At 35.9% G+C, this 6055-nt stretch overlaps 5 non-coding genes across 5 annotated transcripts; all 5 read right to left on the bottom strand.

Moving 5' to 3' along the window:
* Positions 1–753: 753 nt before the first annotated feature.
* On the bottom strand, positions 754–846 carry TRNAI-UAU (transfer RNA isoleucine (anticodon UAU)). The gene is given in 2 exon segments: positions 754–789; positions 809–846. It is a non-coding gene; the product is annotated as a tRNA-Ile (tRNA).
* A 1708-nt stretch (positions 847–2554) lies between these two features.
* On the bottom strand, positions 2555–2647 carry TRNAI-UAU (transfer RNA isoleucine (anticodon UAU)). The gene is given in 2 exon segments: positions 2555–2590; positions 2610–2647. It is a non-coding gene; the product is annotated as a tRNA-Ile (tRNA).
* Positions 2648–3456: 809 nt separating this feature from the next.
* Positions 3457–3549, bottom strand: TRNAI-UAU (transfer RNA isoleucine (anticodon UAU)). The gene is given in 2 exon segments: positions 3457–3492; positions 3512–3549. It is a non-coding gene; the product is annotated as a tRNA-Ile (tRNA).
* An 805-nt stretch (positions 3550–4354) lies between these two features.
* Positions 4355–4447, bottom strand: TRNAI-UAU (transfer RNA isoleucine (anticodon UAU)). Its single transcript is given in 2 exon segments — positions 4355–4390; positions 4410–4447. It is a non-coding gene; the product is annotated as a tRNA-Ile (tRNA).
* An 809-nt stretch (positions 4448–5256) lies between these two features.
* Positions 5257–5349, bottom strand: TRNAI-UAU (transfer RNA isoleucine (anticodon UAU)). Its single transcript is given in 2 exon segments — positions 5257–5292; positions 5312–5349. It is a non-coding gene; the product is annotated as a tRNA-Ile (tRNA).
* Between the last annotated feature and the right edge of the window lie 706 nt (positions 5350–6055).

Below are 6055 nucleotides of genomic sequence, written 5' to 3'. Positions count from 1 at the left end.
AGTCATAAGAATTGAAAAAGAAAATCATTTTTGGTGATGAATGATGAGCAACAAAGGAACATGCATGCCAGATGGCACTTGAATAAGCTGTCCACGGTGATAGAAAAGGTTTAAAAAACAACAACAACAATGTTATCATAATTAATGTCATATTTTAGCTTTTGTGGTCATTTTTTGCAAGCTAAACACTGCAAGACTGTTTTACAGTTGAAGCAAGGATAAAATATCAACTCTAGTGATGAGACACTTGCTGTAATGACTTCCAACTCAGACGGGACTTAAACCCACAAGCACTGGCTTAGGAGAACAGTGCCTTATCCATTATGCCAGTGGTGCTTACTGATGTCCTTAATTAAGACTGATAGGTTTTTAATAGTCAATTATTTATTTTTGAATAAAATTGAAGCTGTTTACTGTGTTCTTTGCATTACCAAGTCCTGGAAGAAATGTGCTGGTACTATCCAGAGCTGTCAGTATGGATTATCATGCTATATTGCAGAAAATCAATTTGATGCAACTGCTTTACCAACAGTATGTTAATCTTTTCCATTGCTGTTTTGTTGGCTGACTGAAGGAAGATATACAGTGCATTTGAACCAAAGCAGATGTGTACTGACAACTTAAATGCACAATCATGTTTGTGTTTTTTCTTTCTTTCTTCCATCCTTTGTAATATCATATTAAATATTAAGGTAGCAGTTTATAATCAATGACTAATGACATAAGAAAAGGGAAAAAAACAGTATACAAAGATGCTCCAGGTGAGGCTTGAACTCACAACCTCGGCATTGCTCAACAGATACTGTCTTATAAGTACCGTGCGCTGACCAATTGCACTACTGGAGCACTTTGCTGCATTGATTGGTTATGCTAGATTTGGATTTTATTCAATACAATCAGTACAGTCATAAGAATTGAAAAAGAAAATCATTTTTGGTGATGAATGATGAGCAACAAAGGAACATGCATGCCAGATGGTACTTGAATAAGCTGTCCACGGTGATAGAAAAGGTTTAAAAAACAACAACAACAATGTTATCATAATTAATGTCATATTTTAGCTTCTGTGGTCATTTTTTACAAGCTAAACACTGCAAGACTGTTTTACTGTTGAAGCAAGGATAAAATATCAACTCTAGTGATGAGACACTTGCTGTAATGACTTCCACCCCATATGGGACTTGGACCCCCTGGCTTAGGAGGGCAGTGACTTATCCATTATGCAAGTGGTGCTTACTGATGTTCTTATTTAAGACTGTTAGGTTTTTAATAGTCAATTATTTATTTTTGAGGAAAAAGTGAAGCTGTTTACTGTGTTCTTTGCATTACCAAGTCCAGCAAGAAATGTGCTGGTACTATCCAGAGCTGTCAGTATGGATTATCATGCTATATTGCAGAAAATCAATTTGATGCAACTGCTTTACCAACAGTATGTTAATCTTTTCCATTGCTGTTTTGTTGGCTGACTGAAGGAAGATATGCAGTGCATTTGAACCAAAGCAGATGTGTGCTGACAACTTAAATGCACAATCATGTTTGTGCTTTTTCTTTCTTTCTTCCATCGTTTGTAATATCATATTAAATATTAAGGTAGCAGTTTATAATCAATGACTAATGACATAAGAAAAGGAAAAAAAACAGTATACAAAGATGCTCCAGGTGAGGCTTGAACTCACAAGCTTGGCATTGCTCAACAGATACTGTCTTATAAGTACCGCGCGCTGACCAATTGCACCTCTGGAGCACTTTGCAGCATTAGTTGGTTTTGCTAGATGTGGATTTTATTCAATACAATCAGTGCAGTCATAAGAATTGAAAAAGAAAATCATTTTTGGTGATGAATGATGAGCAACAAAGGAACATGCATGCCAGATGGCACTTGAATAAGCTGTCCACGGTGATAGAAAAGGTTTAAAAAACAACAACAACAATGTTATTATAATTAATGTCATATTTTAGCTTCTGTGGTCATTTTTTGCAAGCTAAACACTGCAAGACTGTTTTACAGTTGAAGCAAGGATAAAATATCAACTCTAGTGATGAGACACTTGCTGTAATGACTTCCAACTCCGACGGGACTTAAACCCACAAGCACTGGCTTAGGAGAACAGTTCCTTATCCATTATGCCAGTGGTGCTTACTGATGTCCTTATTTAAGACTGATAGGTTTTTAATAGTCAATTATTTATTTTTGAATAAAATTGAAGCTGTTTACTGTGTTCTTTGCATTACCAAGTCCAGGAAGAAATGTGCTGGTACTATCCAGAGCTGTCAGTATGGATTATCATGCTATATTGCAGAAAATCAATTTAATGCAACTGCTTTACCAACAGTATGTTAATCTTTTCCATTGCTGTTTTGTTGGCTGACTGAAGGAAGATATGCAGTGCATTTGAACCAAAGCAGATGTGTGCTGACAACTTAAATGCACAATCATGTTTGTGTTTTTTCTTTCTTTCTTCCATCCTTTGTAATATCATATTAAATATTAAGGTAGCAGTTTATAATCAATGACTAATGACATAAGAAAAGGAAAAAAAATAGTATACAAAGATACTCCAGGTGAGGCTTGAACTCACAACCTCGGCATTGCTCAACAGATACCATCTTATAAGTACCACGCGCTGACCAATTGCGCCACTGGAGCAATTTTCAGCTTTGATTGGTAATGCTAGATGTGGATTTTATTTAATACAATCAGTACAGTCATAAGAATTGAAAAAGAAAATAATTTTTGGTGATGAATGATGAGCAACAAAGGAACATGCATGCCAGATGGTACTTGAATAAGCTGTCCACGGTGATAGAAAAGGTTTAAAAAACAACAACAACAACAATGTTATCTTAATTAATGTCATATTTTAGCTTCTGTGGTCATTTTTTACAAGCTAAACACTGCAAGACTGTTTTACTGTTGAAGCAAGGATAAAATATCAACTCTAGTGATGAGACACTTGCTGTAATGACTTCCACCCCATATGGGACTTGGACCCCCTGGCTTAGGAGGGCAGTGACTTATCCATTATGCCAGTGGTGCTTACTGATGTTCTTATTTAAGACTGTTAGGTTTTTAATAGTCAATTATTTATTTTTGAGGAAAAAGTGAAGCTGTTTACTGTGTTCTTTGCATTACCAAGTCCAACAAGAAATGTGCTGGTACTATCCAGAGCTGTCAGTATGGATTATCATGCTATATTGCAGAAAATCAATTTGATGCAACTGCTTTACCAACAGTATGTTAATCTTTTCCATTGCTGTTTTGTTGGCTGACTGAAGGAAGATATGCAGTGCATTTGAACCAAAGCAGATGTGTGCTGACAACTTAAATGCACAATCATGTTTGTGTTTTTTCTTTCTTTCTTCCATCCTTTGTAATATCATATTAAATATTAAGGAAGCAGTTTATAATCAATGACTAATGACATAAGAAAAGGAAAAAAAAACAGTATACAAAGATGCTCCAGGTGAGGCTTGAACTCACAACCTCGACATTGCTCAACAGATACTATCTTATAAATACCGTGCGCTGACCAATTGCGCCACTGGAGCACTTTGCAGCATTGATTGGTTATGCTAGATGTGGATTTTATTCAATACAATCGGTACAGTCATAAGAATTGAAAAAGAAAATAATTTTTGGTGATGAATGATGAGCAACAAAGGAACATGCATGCCAGATGGTACTTGAATAAGCTGTCCACGGTGATAGAAAAGGTTTAAAAAACAACAACAACAATGTTATCATAATTAATGTCATATTTTAGCTTCTGTGGTCATTTTTTACAAGCTAAACACTGCAAGACTGTTTTACAGTTGAAGCAAGGATAAAATATCAACTCTAGTGATGAGACACTTGCTGTAATGACTTCCACCCCATATGGGACTTGGACCCCCTGGCTTAGGAGGGCAGTGACTTATCCATTATGCCAGTGGTGCTTACTGATGTTCTAATTTAAGACTGTTAGGTTTTTAATAGTCAATTATTTATTTTTGAGGAAAAAGTGAAGCTGTTTACTGTGTTCTTTGCATTACCAAGTCCAGCAAGAAATGTGCTGGTACTATCCAGAGCTGTCAGTATGGATTATCATGCTATATTGCAGAAAATCAATTTGGTGCAACTGCTTTACCAACAGTATGTTAATCTTTTCCATTGCTGTTTTGTTGGCTGACTGAAGGAAGATATGCAGTGCATTTGAACCAAAGCAGATGTGTGCTGACAACTTAAATGCACAATCATGTTTGTGTTTTTTCTTTCTTTCTTCCATCCTTTGTAATATCATATTAAATATTAAGGTAGCAGTTTATAATCAATGACTAATGACATAAGAAAAGAAAAAAAAACAGCATACAAATATGCTCCAGGTGAGGCTTGAACTCACAACCTCGGCATTGCTCAACAGATACCATCTTATAAGTACCACGCGCTGACCAATTGCGCCACTGGAGCAATTTTCAGCTTTGATTGGTAATGCTAGATGTGGATTTTATTTAATACAATCAGTACAGTCATAAGAATTGAAAAAGAAAATAATTTTTGGTGATGAATGATGAGCAACAAAGGAACATGCATGCCAGATGGTACTTGAATAAGCTGTCCACGGTGATAGAAAAGGTTTAAAAAACAACAACAACAACAATGTTATCTTAATTAATGTCATATTTTAGCTTCTGTGGTCATTTTTTACAAGCTAAACACTGCAAGACTGTTTTACTGTTGAAGCAAGGATAAAATATCAACTCTAGTGATGAGACACTTGCTGTAATGACTTCCACCCCATATGGGACTTGGACCCCCTGGCTTAGGAGGGCAGTGACTTATCCATTATGCCAGTGGTGCTTACTGATGTTCTTATTTAAGACTGTTAGGTTTTTAATAGTCAATTATTTATTTTTGAGGAAAAAGTGAAGCTGTTTACTGTGTTCTTTGCATTACCAAGTCCAACAAGAAATGTGCTGGTACTATCCAGAGCTGTCAGTATGGATTATCATGCTATATTGCAGAAAATCAATTTGATGCAACTGCTTTACCAACAGTATGTTAATCTTTTCCATTGCTGTTTTGTTGGCTGACTGAAGGAAGATATGCAGTGCATTTGAACCAAAGCAGATGTGTGCTGACAACTTAAATGCACAATCATGTTTGTGTTTTTTCTTTCTTTCTTCCATCCTTTGTAATATCATATTAAATATTAAGGAAGCAGTTTATAATCAATGACTAATGACATAAGAAAAGGAAAAAAAAACAGTATACAAAGATGCTCCAGGTGAGGCTTGAACTCACAACCTCGACATTGCTCAACAGATACTATCTTATAAATACCGTGCGCTGACCAATTGCGCCACTGGAGCACTTTGCAGCATTGATTGGTTATGCTAGATGTGGATTTTATTCAATACAATCGGTACAGTCATAAGAATTGAAAAAGAAAATAATTTTTGGTGATGAATGATGAGCAACAAAGGAACATGCATGCCAGATGGTACTTGAATAAGCTGTCCACGGTGATAGAAAAGGTTTAAAAAACAACAACAACAATGTTATCATAATTAATGTCATATTTTAGCTTCTGTGGTCATTTTTTACAAGCTAAACACTGCAAGACTGTTTTACAGTTGAAGCAAGGATAAAATATCAACTCTAGTGATGAGACACTTGCTGTAATGACTTCCACCCCATATGGGACTTGGACCCCCTGGCTTAGGAGGGCAGTGACTTATCCATTATGCCAGTGGTGCTTACTGATGTTCTAATTTAAGACTGTTAGGTTTTTAATAGTCAATTATTTATTTTTGAGGAAAAAGTGAAGCTGTTTACTGTGTTCTTTGCATTACCAAGTCCAGCAAGAAATGTGCTGGTACTATCCAGAGCTGTCAGTATGGATTATCATGCTATATTGCAGAAAATCAATTTGGTGCAACTGCTTTACCAACAGTATGTTAATCTTTTCCATTGCTGTTTTGTTGGCTGACTGAAGGAAGATATGCAGTGCATTTGAACCAAAGCAGATGTGTGCTGACAACTTAAATGCACAATCATGTTTGTGTTTTTTCTTTC

The sequence above is a fragment of the Pseudophryne corroboree genome, unplaced genomic scaffold (assembly GCF_028390025.1).
Source record: "Pseudophryne corroboree isolate aPseCor3 unplaced genomic scaffold, aPseCor3.hap2 scaffold_2289, whole genome shotgun sequence".
Taxonomy (NCBI): domain Eukaryota; kingdom Metazoa; phylum Chordata; class Amphibia; order Anura; family Myobatrachidae; genus Pseudophryne; species Pseudophryne corroboree.
Note: the sequence above shows the minus strand (reverse complement) of the source record. Positions and strands in the feature narration are given on the sequence as shown.